Source organism: Paramisgurnus dabryanus, chromosome 3, assembly GCF_030506205.2.
Source record: "Paramisgurnus dabryanus chromosome 3, PD_genome_1.1, whole genome shotgun sequence".
NCBI classification, from domain to species: domain Eukaryota; kingdom Metazoa; phylum Chordata; class Actinopteri; order Cypriniformes; family Cobitidae; genus Paramisgurnus; species Paramisgurnus dabryanus.
The window spans coordinates 42,420,964-42,445,603 of NC_133339.1; the positions used below are offsets into that span (position 1 = coordinate 42,420,964).

The following is a 24,640-nucleotide window of genomic DNA, read 5'->3' on the forward strand; positions in this document are numbered from 1 at the left end:
GAAGAACAGATCCTCTGCTTTCAAACAAACAATAAACAAACAAACAAAACGGGAAAAACGTTTAATCCTATCCACATTTTTTTTCTCTGCATATAAACTCTTAAATATGTTTTATATATATATATAATATATATATATATATATATATATATATATATATATATATTTAGCAAAAAGCTGAAATTATAGAATTTTTGTGAAGGAATTTTGTTAGAGATCAGATTCAGAACGATTATCAAAACATACACAGAATTTAAAATGAGTAAATAACATTTACTCAAATAATGGTGGGGATGCTTTATTTAGCCGTTACATTTCTACGCAAATATTAGTAAATTGACAAGCGCAAACTTTAATAAATTGCGTTTCGTGTTTGATGAAAATACTCTCCTTTTATAAATTTTGCATATGCAGATATTTTACAAATGCACATGCGATAAGGTCAGTCACAAAAACAACTATGAAAGATTTGCGCTAAAAATGTGTGTACACTGGGAGTCTTAGGCCCTGTTTAAAGAAACATGGTTATTTTGAAAAACTGAGACATTTCCCTTTGTTTGCGCCCTTTGTTTACACACAAACGGAGAACTCGCCTCTGAAACCGATTCTTTCTAAAAACTTCGGCCAGAGTGGAGATTTTGGAAATCTTCGTTTGCACAGTTGCATGTAAACTGAGACAAACGGATGTTTAGGCGACCAACATCACAGTATGCGCCAGAGCTCGCACCTACTTCAAAAGTGCGACCATGTTCAAAAGAGTAACAGGAAGTGATTTGATGCTGTGTTAGGGATTCTAATTGGCTTACGTGGGCTTGAGCTTCTCGTTACACCATATATACACACGGGTACGTGTCAATGAACATTTTTCTGAAAACTGACATGTGTGCACAAAGTTATTTTTGAAACTGGAGAGGTTGAAATATCCGTTTATTATTATTTTTATGATTAATCGTTTTTTAAAACGTGGTCGATTAAAAATCGATTCTCAAAGAGCAGAATCTATTTTTTTCATATTTATTTCTGCAAACATTGAACGGAGGAATGAAAGCATTTTAGATTTTGCAAGCAAGACGTGTTGTGGCTTTTAATTTCTTTTTCTTAATTACCCACTTGTAAACTGCTGTTCACGGTTCTTTTTTATTAATATAGTATGTGTATTAAATCAATATTCATTGAGTTGAATCGAGAATCGAGTATAAAAACTTACCTGAGAACCGGAATCGAAAATTTAATCGAGAATCGGAATCGAATCGATTTGATAGCTTGTGAATCGAAACCGAATCGATCTGGAACATCTGAATCGATACCCATAGTGTAAACCTAGTCTTAGGTAAATCCTTACAGTAGTCTTTTAACGGCAAAATAAGCATTTGTACTGGCGCAAATCTGGCCCTTAAAATTAGATGCGGCAACAATCTTACACAGTGTTTATGTCTGCTAAAACGGTTATTTTGCCAACTTTTTCTTGTATAGTAACATAAATAGAGCCTTGAAATGAACAGACATGGACTAAAAGCCACAAAAGTCCAATTTTGATTTCATGGGGTCTTTAATAATGAAACACGCAAGGGTCTTTTCCATCTGCTGATTGATGTGACTAACAGGTGTTCCCATTTTTCTGAAACCTGCAAAGTTGTGCAGGTACAGATGTCATGCAGACCTGCAGATAGAGGAACTGTTAAAGTCCTCAGTGCAGGCATCAATGTCCTGTCCCTCTCCACACAGGTGCCATCACACCGGCCCGCTCTCTCCTGTGATCTGACAGTCTGTCAGCCTGCCGGCAGTACTATCCTCAGCTGGGGCCCGGCACCAGAAACCCAGAGTCATGACCTCCAATCACGAGCCATCCCTCTCTGTAACACACCAACTTCGCTTTTAGAGCCACAGCTAGAAGGATAGAAATAATAAAGAGAGAGATGACCAAGTCATTCACTGCTGTCAAAACAACATAAAGCTTCAGCCCTGGGCAATGCACCCCATCTCCTCAGCACACGGTGTCTGACAGCAAAGAGAACCCGTGAGGTTATACCACATCATTTATTGAGATCTCTGAGCGATCAACAGCTTCATCTTACATTTTAACAACATCACAGCCACACAAGAACCAAAGGAGAAACATCATCCAAACAGAACTCACCCCTTTTCCACCGAAACGCTGCAGTCGCTTATGTTGGAGTGATGTGTGAAGCTCTCTCACGCTGGCTCACATTTCCTCTCGCCTGAATGATAGAACATGTTTTATTCATGACATCACAAGTGACATAACAGTCAGAAGTCGGTTCAATTTATAGGTGAAATTAAAGTCTGTGTAAAGTCAGATATTGAATGTGTTTTCAGTTTGTCACACCACAGAAAAATGTGTTGTTAACCACCCAAACAAATTTGAATACTTTAAATAAAAATAAAAAAATCTTGGAAAAACAGGCAGGATTCACTGCTCTCAAATGCTGGGGGTGTGTCCGCTATCGGCACTGAAACCCCACCCACTCACGGGAAAACTTCCCTATATTTCAACTTTCAAATATCGCTACAACCTGAATCGATACTCTCGATTGTGTTAGGGGTGAGGCCATGCGTAGGGTCTCCATAGCATCATTGAGCCACCGTTTTAACCCCACCCAAATAATCCTGGGGTGCGTTTCCCGAATAACGACGTAACTCGCTGCCGAACCACTATAGTACGATGCATAGTTGGAGAAACTAACTAGCTTGTCACGACTGTTTCCTAATAGCATAGGAACTTTGTCGCGCATTCATCTTTGAACCATGTTGGTTTAACAACATAGTTGATGATGTCACCTGGGAGGTGGAGTACAAATCGATTTCATGCCAGATTACTGCTGAAAATAACATAAATTGCATCGGAAGACTTTGTTTTTCTGATTGTGATTTAGTTATCTGTTGTATTATTTTTAAGATATTCAATTAATGCGCAAGTTCCCTCTTATGTCACTTTTCCCAGGGAGTCCCCAGGGTCTTAAAGCTCGTAGGCTGCGCATATGCGCAGTTTTCAAATGCAGCGCTTTAATTCTGTTTACAGACTTAAAGACTTAAAATTAAATTTGTATATATTTTGAATGATTGATATAGAATATAATACATGTTTTTTGCTTATTTTGTTCAAAAGCATGATCAACGTAAGTCTACATATGATAACGACAAGGAACTATTCTTCTAACCACAGATGAAGAGCTGTCGTTCGTTCAAACCACACAAGTTTGCGATGCAGCTTGCGAATGTTCGTTTGAACTCGGGTTTCGGGAAACACCAAATTGTTGAACTTTGTCAGTAGCGACGAAACTTACAACAGTAGTTTGCTAACGATGCTTTTGGGAAACGCACCCCTGAACGGTTTATACTCCACAATTCAGTACTACATAGTTAACACACTTTGTAATAAGTTTCAGTGATGCATTTTGTTTATATTTATAACATGTTTAGAAACAATTCTGAAATTACTTTACACAGACTTTAATAAAATTAATACGCACATCTGTAAATTAAAGCAATAAGCCTCAAGAACCTGTTCGCTAAGAACGCCCCTTCATGTTGTAAAATGAGTTTAACAAACGGTTTTGAGCAGCTTGTTGTTCTTTTATAACATGGCTCAATTAAATACTTCATTCTGATTGGTTTAAGGTAGGGATGTAACGATTCAACCGTGTGTCCCATTAAAAATGCCTGTCTGAAATCGATTCTGAATCGCAAGGCTGCGATTCTTTGTTTCATGCACAGCTTCCGCGTGTACTACGGCATTTGGTTAGTAGGAAGTCCTTATCAATGTAAAATTATAACGTGCATTTAAAAAAGCAACACTCGTTAAACAAAATCATTTAAAATATTCTTTATTATCTAAAAATACCTGAAACAATTGGAAGAACAGTGAAATAAATATTTCTGTAGACATTTTCATGGAATAGCATTTGTAATGCTACTTCTTCTGTGGCACAAAGGGAGTTTCTGCACGGGAGCGCCCCCTGGCGTTCGGATGTGCCTGGATTTCTCCGTAATTCATTCAAATTCATTCATTGAGAAAATGCGCGTTTGCACGGTTAATCGTTACACCCCTAGTTTAAGGTGTGCAATTATTTTTAATAAAGCACAACCCTGTAAAGTACACTAATTCCAAGTTTGTCAACTGCATTACAGCTCCAGCTTTGTCAAGTTAACTAAAGTAACGAAAAATTAAGTTTTTAGCGACACACTGTTGGCTTGAGATGAGATTAGTTCCACCCACAAGAAAATTTTGAGGACAAAAACTTAAAGGTGCTCTAAGCGAATTGAAGCGTTTTAGACCATAAAACATTTTTTGTTACATACCGGAAACATCTCCTCACTATCTGCTTGCTGCCTGTCCGCTGATCAAACTGTAAAAAAACGCGATCTCTGTAGACAGCCCAGGCTTCACAAACGGCAATATCAACAAATGGCCAAACCTAGCAATCCCAAAACAAAACAAAGTATTCCAGCCAATAAACGACAAGAAGGATTTGGGGGTGGGGGTTGGGCGCGTTCATGAAAGCACGGAAGGGAGGGGGAGGGGGAGGAGTTAGCTACGCTCTGTCTGTTTGAAAACAGTTCAAACATCAACAGGAAGTGACGTCGCACATTATTCGCTTAGAGCGCCTTTAACAAAGTCTAGAAATAAAACATAAGGAAAGATAATGCACTTGACTGCTCGTTGTGGCCGCATTTTCACTTCGTGTCTGCATTGTTCTTCTAATACTTCAACGTCTCATTGTCAATCATACTTATGTTAAATGTAAACAGCAATATGATTAAAAACACCCATGAATTTTTCAACCAAGTATTATAGTTTATTAGCCTAACTGTGAGCTCTTTACTGTTGCCAAGCAACATAGCAACTTGATGACTGAGATTACCGATGTGTGTTAATCGGCATAAATGTCTTCACATAAAACTGGTTATAGGTCTGTCTCTTTTATAAAACATCTTAACATTTCAGAAAAACTAAAATAGTTGGGCTACCTGTGTGGTGCGACAAACATAGCAATCATGTCTGTCAACTGGGAGAAATGGGAGCAGATTGGTCAAAACTGACTCCAGCATAGTCTCAGTGGATACGGGGTAACTGTCACAAGCAGGGTCAGATCAGGCAAGAAACTTGATATGCTTTAATCTGAAACATAAACACTAATACATTTGTATTATTTTGTTGTGTGTTTATGCTAGAAACAGCACCTGTACCATAGTTTTACAGTAAGATGTGTTAGGCTCCTACTGTAGTGGGGAGGTTTGTGATGTTTACCTCTTGTATGGGCCAGCAGCCATCTGTCAGTCTTAAGCAACGGCTCGGTCAAGCAGGGTTAAACCAGAACACAGATCTCTGGGTAAAACAGCGTTCCTATTCATCCTAATAAAAAGACATGCAAGGGGTAGACTGGGTTTTGACTTTTTGTACTCTGTACAGAACTTTCACATGGAAGTCTAGGGGGGACTTTTACAGGTTTAAGTTGTCCCATTGAAGAAGGCTGGGGTTTTATTTATAGCTTCTTTTATAGGCATGCCTTTCAATGTCTGCATATCTGCTGTATGCTTGACCCATAGAGTCAGAAACAAGGCAGAGGACTCAGTTTACTTCTGGGTTGGGCCAGCTCTCGGGAGATAGATGGAGTGTATGCCGGTCTTCTAAAACAATCACTGTTATATTCTTTTATAGCTGGTTTCCTTAAAAACCTTGGTGATTCACTTCAGTGTTTCCTGTCAGGGGTCATTTGGGTGATGAGAAAGAGGGCACGGGTCACCCTTGAATGTATTAGGCCTTCTTGAGTTCATGTGGCATGGACTATCTTATCAGTAAGCTGTTATGTGATTGGACAGTATTAGACATTAAATAAAATCGAAAGGATAGGGAAACAAGACGTAGTCATCAAAGGCCAGGACAATGACCTGGTTAGGTGTCAATTACACAACACATTTTTTTTTCAGTTTTTTTTCCTAACGTCAATTTGCACTCTGGAATTAATTTTGATGCTTAGGTCCAACAGATGGGTTCATGTGATTGTTTTATTATATGCGATGTGTTTTATTTCTCACAGTCATTGTTTCGACAGCTGTCTGGGCCAAAGGGGATGGTTTTATGTAAGGGTTATGTTTGCGTAATTGCAGGTCAGTACGACCCTGTATCAGCACATATTAATAAAAAATTACTAAAACCGAACATTGGTCATTTTGTATTCATTTTGGTGTTGAATAAACTCATGCATACTGAAGTGATGTTATCATGCTTACTGTAACCATAGTATGTATATAAGAGGCCATATCCCATACTTTATTACCATTTTTTGCACTGAGATCCAATTGTTATTTTACTTGAAGGTGACATATTGAACGGGGTATTTATCCTTGTTCTGGGATGTGACATGTAGACAACAACATTTTGGTTGGGTCTGTAATGCCTTAGACGCTTCCTAAAAACCGCTATCATAAAGCTATATTAGGGTGGGGGATTTTAAACGCGTGGTTTTGCACGTATTTGGCGTCCCTTCGGGCTTAAAGGTGCTCTAAGCAAATTCACGCATTTTAGGCCATAAGATTTTTTTGTTTTTATACAGTAAACATCTCCTCACTATCTGCTAGATGCCTGCCCCCTGAACACACTGTAAAAAAACGCGGCCTCTGTAGACAGCCCAGGCTCCGCAAACTGCAACAAAAACAAAGTGGTCAAACCTACCACCACGAAACATAAGTGTTTCAGCCAATAAACGACAAGAAGGATTTGGGAGTGGGGGTTGGGCGCAACCCAGTCTCACCCCATGTCGTCAATATTTGACGACACTTGACCATTCGTCATATGTTGACGCGAAGGGTATACCTTTCGCGTCATTTTTTGACGAACTGGGGACTTCAATACTATTATGTCCGTTGCATTCTCTTTCCTATTTTCTTACCATTTTCGCGTCGGTTTAGGGTTAGATTTACATAATGACATCCCTACCCAAACCTAACTCTAACCCCAACGCCAGGTGACAACTGTTTCATTTCGTGTACCTAACTCTAACCCCAACGCCAGGTGACAACTGTTTAATTTCGCGTGCACTGTTTAATTTTGCGTAATCTAACCCTAAACCGACGCGAAAATGGTAAGAAAATAGGAAAGAGAATGCAACGGACGTAATAGTATTGAAGTCCCCAGTTCGTCAAAAAATGACGCGAAAGGTATACCCTTCGCGTCAACATATGACGAATGGTCAAGTGTCGTCAAATATTGACGACATGGGGTGAGACTGTGTTATTGGGCGCGTTCATGACTCGTTCAGAAAGCACGGAAGGGAGGGGGAGGGGAGGAGTTAGCTACGCTCCGTTTTGTTTGACATCACTTCGAATGTCAACAAGAAGGGACGTCACACAGATTCGCTTAGAGCGCCTTTAAATGGAAACCTCATTATGAAATGCAAGCACTTGACACTGATTGGCTGCCTTTGCTGCCACTCAAAGAATGTAAACTTTGCTGTCTTCAGAACACAGACAGACCAAAATTGTACAGATAGAAGAGCACACCTCAGAACGCGACTCGCCATTTCCCCTTCAATTTCACGAACACTACTGCAATTTACTTCCCGTTGGAGGAAAGAGGCCGGATGTATGCAAATTATTTTAAAGGGGAAGGAATTGAATAAGAGTGGGCCAGGAAGTGAGATGCATTTTACGCAATATGCATCTGTTGTTCAGATTGGGCCATTTTCTGACAGACCATTCTTAAGGTGAAATTTCTATGAAACAGATGTTTAGAATATCCAGTGCATTTCATATGTTCATGAATGTGAGTAGACAAAAGGTAAAAACGTTTTTTCATTCTCTGTCACCTTTCAGTAATTTAAATAATGTGGTTTAGTTGTAAATGACCATTTCCATCATCTACAGTATGTTAACTCTTTCCCCGCCATTGACAGTTAACTCGTCAATTAAGAGAAAACTCTTCCCTGCCAATGATGAGTTTTTCCAGAAATTCATATTTGCACTATTTTCCACCAGTTGGCGCTCTTACCCAACTTATAAAACCCGGAAGCAACCCCTTAGGGCAAACAGTAAGAACTCTGTGTATGTTTTTGATCATCGCTCTAAATCTGATCTCTATCAAAGTCCTTCATAAAAATGCAATTATCTCAGCTTTTTGTTTAAAATTTTGTATTTTTGAAGAAACCTACCCATATTTGAGAATTGATAAAACGAAAACAAATGAAGGTAGCATTCAACTTTTGTGAAAATCATTAAAAATGCTGGCGCTGGCTCGCAACTTTTTTTTTTAAACGCTGGTGTGGAAAGAGTTAAAATGAAACATGCTGTTTTTGCTACTGTGTAAGACTTTTACATTAAACACTCTGGATTGTTTCAGCCCATGGTTAGGTAACAACACAGCATAGGTTTATTTTATAACCCAACGGTTGATTTTTAAAATTACATATTTAACACTTTACCAATCATATTTATTATTACATGATGACATATTTGCATATTTTTCATGTCTTTTCCGGGGTGTTATGTATTTCTACATTATTTCCTTGCATGACATTTTTCTATATCAAGTTTTTGTGTTAAAATGTTTTCTTTAAAGCTCACTGTAAAAAAAATTGCTGTTTGCCAGTAATTTACTTTAGATTTAAATATATGTTATTTACTGGCAACATTTTGTGCAAATTTCAATGAACAAAAGCATTAACAAGTCTTTGTCATTGCAGAATAAAACTTTAACATAAATAACTTATAAACTATAACATATAAAATAACAGCCTGATGCAAAACATAATGAGAACTAGAAATCTTCATTTTTTCCTTCAGATTTTGGTTCCCAGAATGCTTTGGATGAGGCTGTTAGACAAAGACTTGTTAATGTTTAATGTTCATTTAACTTTGAACAGACTGTTGTCAGTAAATAACATACATTTAAATCTACAGTACTGTCATTTATACAGAAATGTTTTAACAATGCATTTTGTAATAAAAGCGCTATAGAAATAAATAAAACACAGGGGGGCTTATCATTTATGACAGTGTACAGCGAGTTTTGCATCAGCAGGCACGAATATCCATCCAGTTATTTTTGCAGTCCTGTTTGGTAACGCCAGTGGTGCAGAAAATACACACTTCACCTTTAAACAGTCATTGTAATAAGTAATAAGCAGTCGTAGTCCGGGTCATTCCAGCACAACGGCAGTAAAACAACAAATTCCTCAATGCAAGTAGATTGTGTTCCTGTATTGCTCATGGGTTAGAATAATGATAAAGAGCTTATAATGCACTTTGGAAAAAAGCGTTGTTGTTCTTGAGCTAGATGTTCTTGAGGACATCCTCACCATTGCAGCCTATATTACATCAAAATAAAAACCCCAGAGAAAACAGTTTTATTGCAACTATCTATTGCTTCTTATGTGACAAATACAGCTACTCAACATATAATGTCAGCTTTTAAAATAAGCTTAATGTGCACGTTTCCTACATTTAAATATATTCAGAACCGGAAACAAATATAGCGCTAGTTGATTTGTTGCGCACAGGCACTAGCAGGTCATCATATTTCTTAGAAAAACTACATTTAACCTCCTTTATAAGAAGTGCATAAACCAACCGACCAATCTCTATTCGCTTTTACACGCTCCTTTGAACTGTGCAGATGAATTTGTTTTGTGTTCTCCCTGAAAGCAGCTCTTTACCGCCTTAAAAATGTCAGAAAAAGAAAGCTCGGTTAAGGAAAAGTACTTTAGTATGCATCCAGCGCCCACTCAGGGTATTTTATGAGTTGGCCACCACACCTACTCACCTTGGACCGGCACCAAATAGACCTGTTTTCATGTAGATGGGCTTGTTTGAGAGAAAGATCCCACATTTTTGAGGGATAAAAGGTGCGTGAAAGTTTAGATGTGTTTCGCGATGGTGAAATAAAATAAGAAAATGTTCCTGTGGAATAAATAGCATATTGTGCTAAACAGCACAAAATGAGGAGGCATGAGGTGAACAGAGCTCAGTAAATGAATGAAACGAATGGCTTTCACTTTGCCTCCGCTGTCTTTTGTCTGGAAGGCTCGATTTGCAGATAAAAAGCAGTACATAGGGACGTCCATTTAAAAGGCTTATGAAAGATGCTCTTAGTGAATAAAGTGAGTTTAGTTGTGTATTAGAGTGTGTATTTTGGGTTTTGTCGTTATATTTTCATGGTTCTCCCCTGAGGCTGTTCACAGCTGAATCTGGTCATATCATCTCAGTTGCACAGTAAGAAGCCTAAGAGCTTTTTAATTCCTTATCTCGTTCATTCGCTTTGTTCTGCTGCGCAAGTTTGTGTGATCGTGTTACACGGCATGAACATTATTTACTAAAAGTTTGGGTGAGCAAAATAAGCGTCAACAAGCGGAAAATGTTAAAGGTGATCTTCATCAACATTGAGAACTGAGGACCAATGTTTGAGTTTTCGTCAGTCCCTCTAATGAATACGTAATTTAGGCTGTGTCCCTCTATACACCTTTAAAATAAAGGGCGGGGTCAATACAAATACATTGAATTGCACCAGTCAATCTTAGCCGCTCACTGGATTTTTGTGCAAAATTACATTTATTTATTTATATTAAAGTTTTTTTATGAAGAACAAAGTGGGCGGAGCTAACCGTCGCCATCTTCTGCATCACTCCCTTATAACCAGAAATGGGTGTGTAGGTGTGTAATGTGGGTGGAGCTGGGGTGCCTGGATGCTGAAACCACGCCCACCTGGCGCGACGGTAGCAAAGCGCCTAGAGACGAATATTTGGCGGTTTTCTGGAAACAGTTATTAGGTGGCGCTTCGGTAGCACGGCCACCATTTTGGGGTGAAACTGGACAACAGCACAAATACACAGAATGACAACAAATGAAAAGTCAAAGTGGAATAAAAGGACACAATGTTCTGCAAAAACTATCAGTGTGACAGTTATTTCCTTTAGGAACTGCAAGTCCTAGCCATAGAAACCATAACAATGATTTATGTGTATATGAGACTAAGGGCAAGATTTACTAAATGGGGCAAATTAGTGTGAGAGCACAATTCCTAAAAAGCGCCGATGGGGGGTGGTAATATCTGCAGGGTGTGCAATGCCAGCTAACCAAGACATAGTACACTGAAAAGAACTTGAGGACAAAAATGAAGGGTTTACAAGAAGTTGCAAACGTTTGGTGTTGTGTGACTTTTAGTGACTCCTATTTTATTTCCTTCAGCAAATAAAAACTAAAATGGCTTGGCAAACAATATTTTTGAATAATATGTTCCTCTGGCACTGTTCCTCTGCCTTGTATCACGCATTCTCTGCTCTCTGTGATGCCTCTTTTTTTAGCAATAATTGCAGCCATTTCAAGGGCAAAGTAATGTTAGACATCCTTTTTTTTCAGCGTTAAATAATGGCACAAATCCCAGTAATATAACACGCGTAGACATTATAAATCGCATTCAGAGCTTGGTAGATTACTAATGAATTGTAATCCGTTACTGATTACGAATTACATGACAAAATTTGTAGTCAGTAATATAATCTCTTAGATTACACATGGTTGGTAACGTAATCTGACTACTTTTGGATTACATTTAGACTTTTGACAAATCTTTTTTGATTACATGAAGCAGTGTATTTGTCTATGTTTGTGTACAACAGGTTTCAGTTACACAGAATTAAGAATTATGGTGCGAACAAAATTTATGTCCACATTATGTTATAATTAAAACATATTTACTTAAAGGTATAGCGGAAGATTTTCGTTTTCCAGGTGGATCACCACTGTTATTGGTCATCCCAGATGTCAATCATTCTGATTATATGTTGACGTATAACCGTCGCACGTGCTCGCCTCTACGTTCGCTTTCTGCACATGCGCACTTTCACGTGTATGTGTGTTGTGCTACGGTTTCAACCATTCATTGAAGGTCGCGTTCTCACTGTGTTTTTTTTTCAAAATGTCTGAGGGTCGCAAGAGAAAAAGTGTCTACGAATTGTATGACAAGAAGAGAAAGGACTATAAATAAAAAAACAAGACCAGAATGTTTATGGGAGACTATTTCACACGCTGGCGTGAGCTAAAAGGACAGGTTGGGCTTACCACGCGTAGTTTCTACTGGAAAGGTACATTTTGTCATGCTATTTGGAGAAATAAAATCACTGCTAGTAAAAGTTGATGTAAGCTATGATTTGCGATGCTAGCCCTGGCACAAGTCACGAACCGCACAGACACGGTAAACATGCCGACAGAAACTTGTAAACAGAGCGAAGAGAAGAACTGAGCTCCTGCACGCTCTCTCTCTGTCTCGTGCACGCGTTTAACAGGCGTTCCCGCTCGGGAGCATTTAAAAAAAAATATCGAGGGGCGGTTCTTTTAAATAATTCGGGAAAATCTTCCGCTATACCTTTAATTTTAAGTAAAAAACAAAAACAGCTAAATTGCAAAAAACAATACTGAATTTCACAAAATTCAATGCAACAACACTGCTAGGTTTAAAAGTGTTTCTTTAAACTGTTTGGAATCTGATTACGTAATCCAGATTACATGTAATCCGTTACTACCCAGCTCTGATCGAATTTCATGAATCATTTAAATAATCTCATCCCATAAATTTTGCACCTGAAAGGGAAACTCCTAGAAATGCATATGCAATAGGGTCAGTCACAAAAATGATCACACATTTTCGCGCTAATTATCCACGGCACGTCTTTAGTAAATCTGACAGTCGTTATTTAACGCAAAAATGATGGTTTGCACTGGCACAAGCTGATAGTAAATCTGTCCCGAAGTTACAATGAGCTTATTACATTTATTTGCTTAATTTATTTCATTGATAACTTATTTTTATATGTAACAAAAATAAATTTTGGGAAATGGTGTAATGTTTTTATTATGTTAGATGTACTATCACTTCATTCGTACCTGTCATACTAAAAATTACATTAATGAATCTTACAGCCATATCAGAATAGAAAATAGTTTAAAAATTCTTAAATTAAGTAATCAGTAAAATGTATGACATCTACAATAAATGCTGTATTGTCTGATAGTTTTATGTTATTGACCAGGACCTCTCAGAGACCAGGGGCAGGTTGTCACGATCTCCACGGGGGATGAGAGAGAATATCCAGGTGCAGGCTAGAGTGTACACCCGACCGACTTTATCATAAACAAAACAGAAAAACAAAAAGACCCACAAGGGGGCAAAACATGAACAAGATGAACACAATATAAACAAAACTACACTGACAACAGGACTATGAACTGGACACAAAACTTCGGTACAAATAACATAAACTAGATTTTACTTGAGTCAGGAACAAGGACAGCAATACAAGGAGAACGAATGTAGGCAGGACACAAATCACGAGGCCTTTAAATAGGGACAGAATAATGAGGGGAACAGGTGACAATGAGCGGGGTAAAAGTGACAGGACAGGAGAAACACGTGGTCTAATAAAACCAATACAATGACCACGTGTTCCCACAAAAAACATTTTACTGTCCGAACCCTGCCATACTGAACTAGATATTAATACCAGACAATACCAATACTCTGACAGGATCCTGACACAGGTGCTCAAAGTATAAAAAGGACACATACCTCGCTGACACGCACACACACAATTGAAACAAATAATAAAGCAAAGCAGAATAAAAAGATCATTTTAAGTCTAATATTTTTCTTTATCTTCCTTGCAAATAGAGTGAGACAGAAAAATCTATAGATATAGACAGAGTTTATATTTATGCATTTGGCAGACGCTTATATCCAAAGCGACTTACAGTGCATTACAATGTATACATTTTGTGTGTGTGCGTGTTACTATTAATATTAACTATTACTCCAGTAGGTTTGAAATATATCTTGTACGTTTTCACACTACAAATGATCTTATAGAACATGATGCATTGATGTGTCTGTCGTAATTGAATAATTAAATAATGTTGGAGACAGTGGCTGTTTATTTAAATAAACAAATTTGTTTACAGTCTTGCTTTAACAGACATATACTGTAAGACAATACTGCAAAAACAGTTATTAAGCTGTTATATTCCTGTTATATGTATCCTCCAACATTCATAATTTTTCTGATGCATGTCCTTAATTTAATTTCATATGTTGGTATTAATTTAAAAAAGGTTAATTCGAATTAATTTGGTTAATAATCCTAATACTTAACCTTAAAAAGATTTTTAACAGAAACTGACATGATTTCTAAAATATGGAAGACACAAAGTCTGTAAAATAATCTGTTAAAAGGATTTAATGATCACAAGTAATTGTATGTTATTCTGTGTTGTCAATGTCAACATTCAGGATGAATTTTAGCTTTGATGTAGGTTTATTTTTTAAACAAATCAGCTAATAATGCCATAGAGACAGCAAGAAGTTCCTGGACTTCCTCATATGGCTTCTGCTTGATGCTGGTGTTGCAATGCAACGCTTTACGGATTTTCGTTTCTTGTCAGTATACGTTCTTTGACGTTAGTAGCAGCAGCAGCAATCCACCTGTCACTCAAGTGGCCACACCCCTAATAATGCAGAACTTTATTATAATTCAAATGGATGTTATGAATGATTTTAAAAATTCACCCCCTCAAAGTTGTCATGATTCAAAGTTTCAAAACACTATAAATCTATTGAACCAATATATAAATGTGCATTAATCTTTGCCAGGTTATGTTAATTTAGATGACTAGTGGTATACACTGATTTAAAAAAAGAAACATTAATGGCATTAATCAAAACACTTAATTTGTCATATTAAGAACACTGTCATTGCTGCCGTCATCCACGGGAGGTCGTTGCTGAACTTTTTTGACAGCAATCAGCTGTAAAATGCTTTGGTCCTGCTCGATTTTCTTTGGCTTTGAGTAAAATAATGGAAAGTTTTTCATAAAATCGCCTGTGGTCAATGTGTTAGCATGACAGAAGCTTGATGATGTCGTGTGAGAACAAGCAACAGCCGGCATTCTTCCGTCTCCGCATCTCGCATAAATTATTTTGATGGCTTTTTAAAAATGGCGTTTATGGTGCTTTGGAACCAAACTCTTCATATTTGAACCAACTTGATCTCCTACCCAGTCTCACAAAGTTTCGTGATATAGTCACGTATTTTTTTGATTCTTTTTTCGTGCTATTATCACGAAATTTCGTGTTTTTTCGTGATCGTATAACGAATTCCTGTTTTCGTGTGATTATCACGTATTGGTTACTCAACTGCTTTTTCCTATTTTTAAACCATTGTCGCTTCGGTTTAGGGTTAGATTTGGTGCTTGCATTAGAATGTCACTTTATATATTGGTTTATACTATTTTTTCTGATTAATTTTTTTTATATGTCGCCTGGCGTTGGGGTTAGAGTTGGGTTTGGTTAGGGATGTCATTTTATGTAAATCTAACCCTAAACCGAAACGACAATGGTAAGAAAATAGGACAAAACAGTTGAGTAACCAATACGTGATAATCACACGAAAACAGGAATTCGTTATACGATCACGAAAAAACACGAAATTTCGTGATAATAGCACGAAAAAAGAATCAAAAAAATACGTGACTATATAACGAAATTTCGTGAGACTGGGCTGTGATCTCACAGGAATTTGTATGTATTTTATTAGTTGGCTAATTTGTACACTAAAAATATGCAGCATTTTGTCAAATCAACATATATTTTTATGTTACTTTAACTTAAAACAATTTCAACTTGATTTTTTAAGTTATGCTGCTTTTTTTACAGTTTATGAATTTGTATTAAGTGAAACGAACAAAAACTTACGATTATTAGGAAAAAACAATAATGATACCAAACATCAGAGGGAAAAGTAAAACATATGAATTTGGTTGTACAAATAAGCCAGCTCATAAAATATACATCAATTGGAATGAGATTGTGTTGAAAATTACATGAAGCACATTTTTTGTTATAGTGGTATAATTTTCAGAAATGTTTAATATTTTAAAAAACCAAGAAACAAAAACAAATCATTAAACAGATAAACAAGAAAATGGCAAAACATTTAAGTCTTTGTTTCAGCCAACAGATAAAATTGGGTTTTAAACTTTATAAACATATAAAACACATGGCAACCTTCCCCATTTATGAAAATTACCTTTTGTGCAAACACAATTTAAGACTTCAATTAAAATCTATCATCATTACATAGTTGCTATAAAGTTTGCTTTTGCTTTGTATACTTGCTCTACAGACAGCTATTGAAAATGTAAAACGTCCTGTAGATGTTTAAAACCAAAATATAAATCTGTGCTAGAGAAAATAAGCAAAAGAATCACAGTTACTGAGACATTGTGTGAAAACAATCATGACTGCAGATAGTGTGAATCTCTACAGCACTGTTATATGTACAGTATACAGTATGTGTCTGTGTTAAACCTCCTGTCCTGTCCATGATGCTCCCATTGGGAGAGGAAACTCCAGATCTGACCAGACATTCACCTCACACTTCACTGCTCTTACTGTAACACACACACGTACACTTGTTGAAACTACTATTAATACCAATACTTTCACTGACTTAATGTTTTTTGTACTGAGCTACAGTGATATTGTCTTAACCCTATAACCCTCACAAAACATTTTTATCTCTTTACTTTTTCATTATTTAGTATGTTTACAATGCAAGGTTAACATTTACATAGGGAGGCCATTCTGTCCCTAAAGGTTTGTGTGCTGGACATGTGCACACACGCTTGCATTTCTTTGTGCAAACATTAATTTCAAATCTATTATCTAATTATAATGACGCCCCAGTATGTCCAGGGTTGATTTTAAATCACTGCCGATGCACCGAAAGGTATAAATGCAACAAAACCCACAAGTTTAGCAAAAATTTGACACAGGCTAGGGGAATTAATTAATAAAATAAACTTAATGGGCAAAAAAACACTCATATGAGAAAAGAAATTAGGGAGAATAACAGACTTGGTGCCAAAGGAATGAAATAAACAAAACAATCCAAGGTTAACGAAGTAAAAGAAATACTTCTAAAATAACTAAAGAAATTAAAACAAGATGAAACGAAAAAGTTTTCGGCCCATCAGGCGCCATAAATAAATTACACTCCCTAAAAACAAAACCTACATGGAATGTCACACGTCTGTAAACTACTATACTACACATCGGATAACTGAAGTCGAAAGTATACTAGGGACGTCAGCGTATGCGCGCCGTCCGCATGACGTCATTTTCGTCATCAGGAGGGTCCGCGGCCAGCCGCGCGGACCGTCCGCGTGCAGCCCAAAATTTGAGACTGCGCGGACAGTGCGCGTACAGTCCGGTAACAACAGCGCATGAGCGTGAAAATATATCGACAGGACACTCCACTATAAACAATTATACAAAGGAAATAGACAGCATTTGCACACACACTATCCTTTTTCTTCTTTAATTTTTACTTCTTCCAAGACCGGAAACTGTGGAGCATGTTTGTTACCATAATGTTTGATTCCTGTTGTTGTTTGTACTAAACCGTGTTTGCAATGGTGGATCAGGTACTTTTCTTCACAAAGGGTGACCATACGTGCCATTCTTCCCGGACGCATCCTGTCCAGGATTTCGGTGCGTCTTCCGGAAGTCGTATTTAAAATGTAACGGTTGCTTTTCTGTAATAATAATAATACTCTGTGATGTATGCGGTCGACAAATACGACTTCCGGAAGACGAACACAAAATCCTGAACAGGATGCGTCCGGGAAGAATGGCACGTATGGTCACCCTACTTCACCTATCCTAATGTTTTAATGTACTGTAAATGTCGCCAAATCAGTGCTGCCCTGACGGCCTGTTAGACTAATTTTGAATAAGATAATTTGAATAAGAAATCATTTGTATTGCGTATAGTGTCGAACACGGCCATCCGCGTGTAGCTGCGGGGAGTATAATCTGGCTCGCACGCACGCGTCCGCTGAAAAAAGTATACCGCGGCCTTAAGTGTGCCAGGTGTGAACCAGTCCCCCCCAAATATAACTAGCAAAGCAAGTCGAGGTTTAAACCATAAAAGAGGGCTTACAAAATGCCACCTGATGTTGTAACAATGTGTAGCAACACATAATCACATTAGGCCAAACAAAAGAGAAGAATCAAACAAGGTAAAAAAAAAAACAGGTGTAACCAAACAAAAAAAACATCCTTATATCTACCCAGTCTCTTGAAATTTTATGATATAGTCATTTAAATTTAATTTTGTATTTGATATTGTCACGAATTTCCGTGTTTTTTCAGGATCGTATCACAAATTTCTGTTTATGTGTCATTGTCACGTATTGGTTACTCAACTGCTTTTTCCTATTTCCAAACCATTGTCACTTCGGTTTAGAGTTAGATTTGGTGTTTGCGTTAGGATGTCACTTTAAAGGGTCATTATGTAGCTAATTAATTAAAAAAATCTTAAAGATAGAGTTTTCATTTGTATACTTATGAGCCAACCATAATGTAATAGAAAGAATGACAACTTGACTGTCCTCCACGGTTGTCTCTATAAGTCTGTAGGCTCGATTGTGAGTGGAGGAGTCGGGTCGTATTGGCGCGAAAATTCAAAATGTGATGTCAAGCGCGTGCTCGACTACTTGGGCGTTCCATATAGAGGCGTACGGCAGTCATTAGTAAACAGCGGCAATCGCTAACATGTTTCAAATGGACTCTGCAGACGGAAAGAAGCGACCAACCTCCAGCACAATCCAGACACCCACGGAAACTCCTCGTGAGTTAAAAAAATAAATCTTTATCAAGTGTGACCAAAATAGAGCGTGACCGGGGTCGGGGCAAAGACAAGAGTAAACATCGGATTGGCATTTGATTTTTGGAGGGAGCTCCGGTCAGCGCTGGGTATGAAAACAGACCTCGAGCTGGCTTTCTTTTTACTGCAAAGGTAAGACATAGTTACAGGGCATTTGTAATATATTATTTTATTGTTTTTGTGGTGTAATGCTAACGATAGCATGTAGCACAGAACCGTTTCAAAAGTTATTGTCTTATATGAATTATCTTTATTCAGAGCACGAGTGCATTAAGATTGTGAGTGTCGGGAGTGTGTTTTACAGTGTAGTATTACAAAACTTTTAGAAGTAGACTTCAGTTGAAAATATAAAGTAGCACTGCAACAGTTTACTAAAATATGGTCTGTCAAACAATAACCTTGCAGTACTGTAACTTTTCTTACATCTGTAAACATGCTGGTAAATCTCGATGAGCTGTCTGTACGAGTGTGCCCTCCGAGATCGAGCATGAGACTGGCTGCAGTTTCTATAACGGCCACTGGTGTCAGTAACGGTTAGAAATTTCAGAACCTACGCAATGCTCCTTTAAGGATTGGTTTAGATTTTTTATATTTTCTGATTTTTAAACCATTGTTGCCTGGTGTTAGGGTTAGAGTTGGGTTTGGGTAAGGATGCATTTTATGTAAATCTAACAATAAACCGAAGCGACAATGGTAAGAAAATAGGACAAAACAGTTGAGTAACCAATACGTGACAATGGCACGTAAAAATAAATTTGTGATACGATCATGAAAAATCTCAGAAATTCGTGACAGTATCATGAAGAAAAATAAAACATTTACGTGACTATAGCATGAAATTTCGTGAGACGGGCCTGCTTGTATAGGATTTGATTTCCCCAGCCATGGAAAGGAATTCGTCGCTACACTGAGAACAATGATTGCCGCATACAAGAACCACTGAACGTCTCGGTTACGGATGTAACCCTCGTTCCCTGAAGGAGGGAACGGAGACGTCACGTCGTGACCGACGAATTGGGAACTCGCTTAGAGAGACCAATCTGCTTCGAATACTACTAAAACGCCAATGAACTTGGCATTGAGATATTTGCATAATGCTGGCGCCGCCCCGCCAGGTGCGTATATAAGCAGCAGGTGCAAATGAGGAAATTAGCTTCTTTTTCGCTGAGAAAGCCGGAAAGTGTGACCGGCCGTAACAGCAGGTGGCAGCACCTGTGGCGACGGGACGTGACGTCTCCGTTCCCTCCTTCAGGGAACGAGGGTTACATCCGTAACCGAGACGTTCCCTTTCAGTCGGTCACTACGACGTCACGTCGTGACCGACGAATTGGGAATCCCTATCAAAACGCCACTAGGGGCTGACCTCTTCCAGTGTCTGCGTAAAGCCCTCCGGTTCCACTTAAGGATAAGGAGAATTAGGTTTTAAGGCAGAAGGCCGGGCACTAGATGTTCCTTTAACCCCACAGAAGTGCCAGCGACTGGGAAGCGCCCTACCTGAGCGGGATAGGAACGCTGCGGAAGCCACCACCCGTTTTAAGGGTTAATGGTGGGCGAAAGTCAACCGTAGTTGAGGTAAAATGACAGCCGTGGCTGTGTAAGCAAAGCAGTGCTCTGCTAAGGGAAACGTGGGCTAGTAGGATTAACCCCACGGAAAATACTCACAAAGGAACCCGGTGGGACACAATGTGGAGCCCGAGCCAACACGTAGGTTCGCGAGGATGCAGCTAGTGAAGGCTGACAGCCAATGCTCCGCAACAAAGGCTGCCAAGGCAGCGGAGGAAGAACAATTCAAACCATTACGCATTTTTGTTCTGAAGGCCTTCCATACTGACACAATTTATGAATCATCAGTTGGAGGCTGCAAGCCGACCTGTGAGACTGTTCTCCGTGCTCCCCCTGGTGAGGAAAGAACACGAGAGGATACAGGCTCAATACGAACACTGTAAAATCTAATGAACGTATTAGGTGTCGCCCAACCAGCAGCTCTACAGATGTCTGTTAGCGAGGAACCACGAGCTAGAGCCCAAGATGAGGCAACGCTCCGTGTGGAGTGCGCTCTCAAATTAAAGGGGCAAGGAATACCCTGAAGATTATAAGCCAGGGCGATAGTATCAACTATCCAATGAGACATCCTCTGCTTAGTGACAGCTTTCCCTTTCTGCTGGCCACCATAACAAACAAAGAGCTGGTCTGAGGTCCTGAGGCTTTGCGTGCGATCCACGTAGAGGCGCAGTGCGCGTACGGGGCACAACAAAGCCATGGTTGGGTCTGCGTCCTCCGGGGGCAGCGCTTGCAAGCTCACCACCTGGTCTCTGAAAGGAGTGGTGGGAACTTTGGGCACGTAGCCTGGTCTGGGCCTCAATGTTACACTCGAGGCAGCAGGACCAAACTGAAGGCACGAGTCGTCAACAGAGAATGCATGTAAATCCCCTACTCTCTTCACTGAGGCCAATGCTAGCAGGGTCAGAGCTTTCATTGATAAAAACTTCAGACTCACAGACTGCAAAGGCTCGAACGGGGGGGCCTGCAGGGCTTTCAGCACCATGGACAGGTCCCAAGGAGGAATAGAAGGAGGGCGCGAGGGGTTTAGCCTACGAGCGCCTTTTAGAAATCTAACAACCAAATCATGCTGGCCAACTGTTCTGCCGTTAATAAGTGAGTGATGAGCAGAAATAGCAGCGATATCAACTTTAATGGTGGAGGGTGACAGCCTACCGTCTAACCTATGTTGAAGATATAAAAGCACGGTGTTAATAGGGCATTCTCTGGGGTCCTCGCGTTGCGAAGAGCACCAGGTGACGAAAAGGTTCCATTTAAACGCGTAAGCCCGTCTCGTAGACGGAGCTCGTGCCGCGTTGATTGTGTTAGATACCGCCTGCGGTAAATCACTTAAACCTTGCGCGCGCTCAACGACCACACATGGAGATCCCACAGGTCGGGGCGCGGGTGCCATAATGTGCCCCCTCCTTGAGAAAGAAGGTCCTTCCTCAGGGGAATCCGCCAGGGAGGGGCTGTCGCGAGGAGCATTAACTCTGGAAACCAATTCTTGCTCGTCCAATATGGGGCGATCAGTAAAAGGTTCTCCTCGTCCTGCCTGACCTTGCACAGTGTCTGTGCGATTAAGCTCACTGGGGGGAATGCATATTTGCGCATCCCCCGAGGCCAGCTGTGTGCCAACGCGTCCACGCCGAGGCTGCCCTCGGTTAGTGAATAAAATAGGCGACAGTGGGTATCGTCCGGCGACGCAAACAGATCTATCTGCGCACGACCGAACTTCTTCCAAATTAGCTGGACCGTCTGGGGGTGGAGTCGCCATTCGCCGGGGCGCGCCGCTCGAGAAAGCGCGTCCGCTGCTGTATTGAGCGAGCCCGGGATGTGAATGGCACGAAGGGACCTCAGATGCTTCTGACTCCAAAGGAGGAGATGACGAGCGAGATGCGACAGGTGACGGGAGCGCAAACCGCCTTGACGGTTGATATACGCAACGGTCGCAGTGTTGTCGGTGCGTACTAGTACATCCTTCCCTCGCAGCTCCGTAGCGAAGCGTACGAGTCCCAGATATACTGCCCACAACTCTCGGCAATTGATATGCCAGTGCAACTGGGGTGCTGTCCACACCCCCGAAGCTGTAAGCTCGTCGTACGTGGCACCCCAGCCCGTGTCGGACGCATCTGTGTGTACAACAGCATGCTGAGCGATCTGTCTCATGGACACACCGGACCTGAGAAACGCGGGGTCCGACCACGGGGGGAATGTTAGGCGACACGCAGGTGTAATGGTTACACGATGGATGCCGGCGCGCCACGCTCTCCTCGGGACTCGATCGTGAAGCCAACGCTGAAGCGGTCTCATATGGAGCAGTCCGAGCGGTGTCACGGCCGCTGCTGCAGCCATATGCCCCAGGAGCTTCTGAAATTGTTTCAGCGGGACCGCATTCTTCCCTCGGAATGAACCGAGGCAAGTCAGAATTGACTGGACGCGCTCTTCTGTCAAACGCGCCGATAAATCGATCGAGTCCAGTTCCATCCCGAGAAAAGAGATCCTCTGCGTGGGGCAGAGTTTGCTCTTTTCCCAGTTGACCCGAAGACCCAAACGGGCGAGATGCCGAAGCGTTAAATCTCTGTGCTCGCACAGCGTCCGTCGAGAATGCGCTATTATAAGCCAATCGTCGAGGTAAGCCAATATGCGAACGCCGCTCTCTCTGAGGGGTTTTAACGCCGCCTCCACTACTTTCGTGAACACACGGGGAGAGAGGGATAGCCCGAACGGTAAAACTTTGTACTGGTAAGCCCGTCCCTCGAACGCAAACCGGAGAAACGGTCTGTGACGAGGGATTATGGACACATGAAAGTACGCGTCTTTCAGGTCTATTGCCGCAAACCAATCTTGGGGGCGAATTGAATTGAATATTTGCTTCGGTGTTATCATCCTGAAGGACCTCTTCTGCAGAGATTTGTTCAGAACGCGCAAATCCAAGATCGGTCGCAACCCGCCGCCTTTTTTGGGTACTATAAAATACGGGCTGTAGAAGCCCGATCTCATCTCGGTTGGAGGGACCGGCTCGATCGCGTCCTTCGCCAACAGGACTTCGACCTCTGCACGCAGTACGTGTGCATCGGACGTTTTCACCGTGGTGAAACGAATGCCCGAGAATTTGGGTGTGTGCCGGATGAATTGAATTTCGTAACCGAGGCGAACAGTGCGTAAAACCCAACGAGACGGGCTGGGAAGCTGAAGCCACGCCCCCAGGGACCGTACGAGGGGAATTAACGGCACTGTCGGGGTACCCGCGGTGGGGCGGCTGAGCGGGACAGGTGGTACTGCCGGTACGTCTGCTGAGGCAGCATAAGTATCTACAGTATGTGTGTGTGTGACACTGACCTGAGCCCGCTGAGGGTGACGGTCGTCTGGTCTCCTCAGCGGAGAGCACAGACTCCGAGGAGGGTGCTGGTGGTCCCGTCTCCTCAGCGGAGAGCTGGAACTCCTCAGAACACCCGCTGGCGATAGAGGAGAGGGAGGAAGAGCATGTGAATGCCCGCTCACATCTCTCTCGATCCTCTGAAGACCTGGAGAAGGAATAGGAATGCACTCTTTTTGTGGTTTTGTGGGTGCCGGCTGAGAAGCCGGCGGAACAGAAACAAAAGGAAACCAAAGATTCTCCACCCGGCCCTCTACCGGTGGAGGGAGCGATGCCATCACCGTCTCCCGTAGAGTGATCCCATCCAATCCCAGGTCGCCCGTCTCAGGGCCGCTTCGTCTTCCGTTTGCCACGGGAAGCGGGTGGGGCGGGCGGGGCGGGCTGTCGACGGCTGTTCCCCCTCCGTGGCCTGGAAGATCTTCTAGTGGGGGGGGCGGAGGCAGCCGCCGCAGGGCGCCCTCGGCGAGGAGCAGACGGGCCCGCCGGCGCTGGAGGGCGAGATGCAGGTCGCTTGCGCCGGGGCATGATCTGTGCGATCGCCTCTGTCTGCTTCTGGGCGGCGGAGAACTGCTGGGCAAAGGACTCCACCGACTCACCGAAGAGGCCAGCCTGTGACACTGGAGCGTCCAAAAACTTGTTCTTGTCCGCTTCCGACATGTCAGCCAGACATAGCCATAAGTGGCGTTCCTGGACCACCATCGTGGACATGGCACGACCAATCGCCTGCGCTGTCACCTTCGTAGCGCGAAGAGCCAGGTCAGTGGCAGCCCGGAGCTCCGAAAGGACAGGCGAGTCGTGTCCTCCCTCGTGCAGATCCCTCAAGGCTTTGGCTTGGTGAACCTGCAGCAACGCCATTGCGTGCAGGGCTGAGGCCGCCTCTCCACATGCCTGGTGGGCAGCGCCCGTTAAACCGGAGGACTGTCTGCAGGCACGAGAGGGGAGGGTTGGGCGGTCCTTCCAAGAGGGAGCGTGTGCCGGACACAGCTGCATC

At 41.3% G+C, this 24,640-nt stretch overlaps 1 long non-coding RNA gene across 1 annotated transcript; it reads left to right on the plus strand.

Annotated features, from left to right (window-relative positions):
• Positions 1-171: 171 nt before the first annotated feature.
• LOC141281941 (uncharacterized) lies at positions 172-5,861 on the plus strand. The gene is made up of 2 exons (XR_012336377.1): positions 172-4,266; positions 4,638-5,861. It is a non-coding gene; the product is annotated as an uncharacterized lncRNA (long non-coding RNA).
• The last annotated feature ends 18,779 nt before the right edge of the window (positions 5,862-24,640 follow it).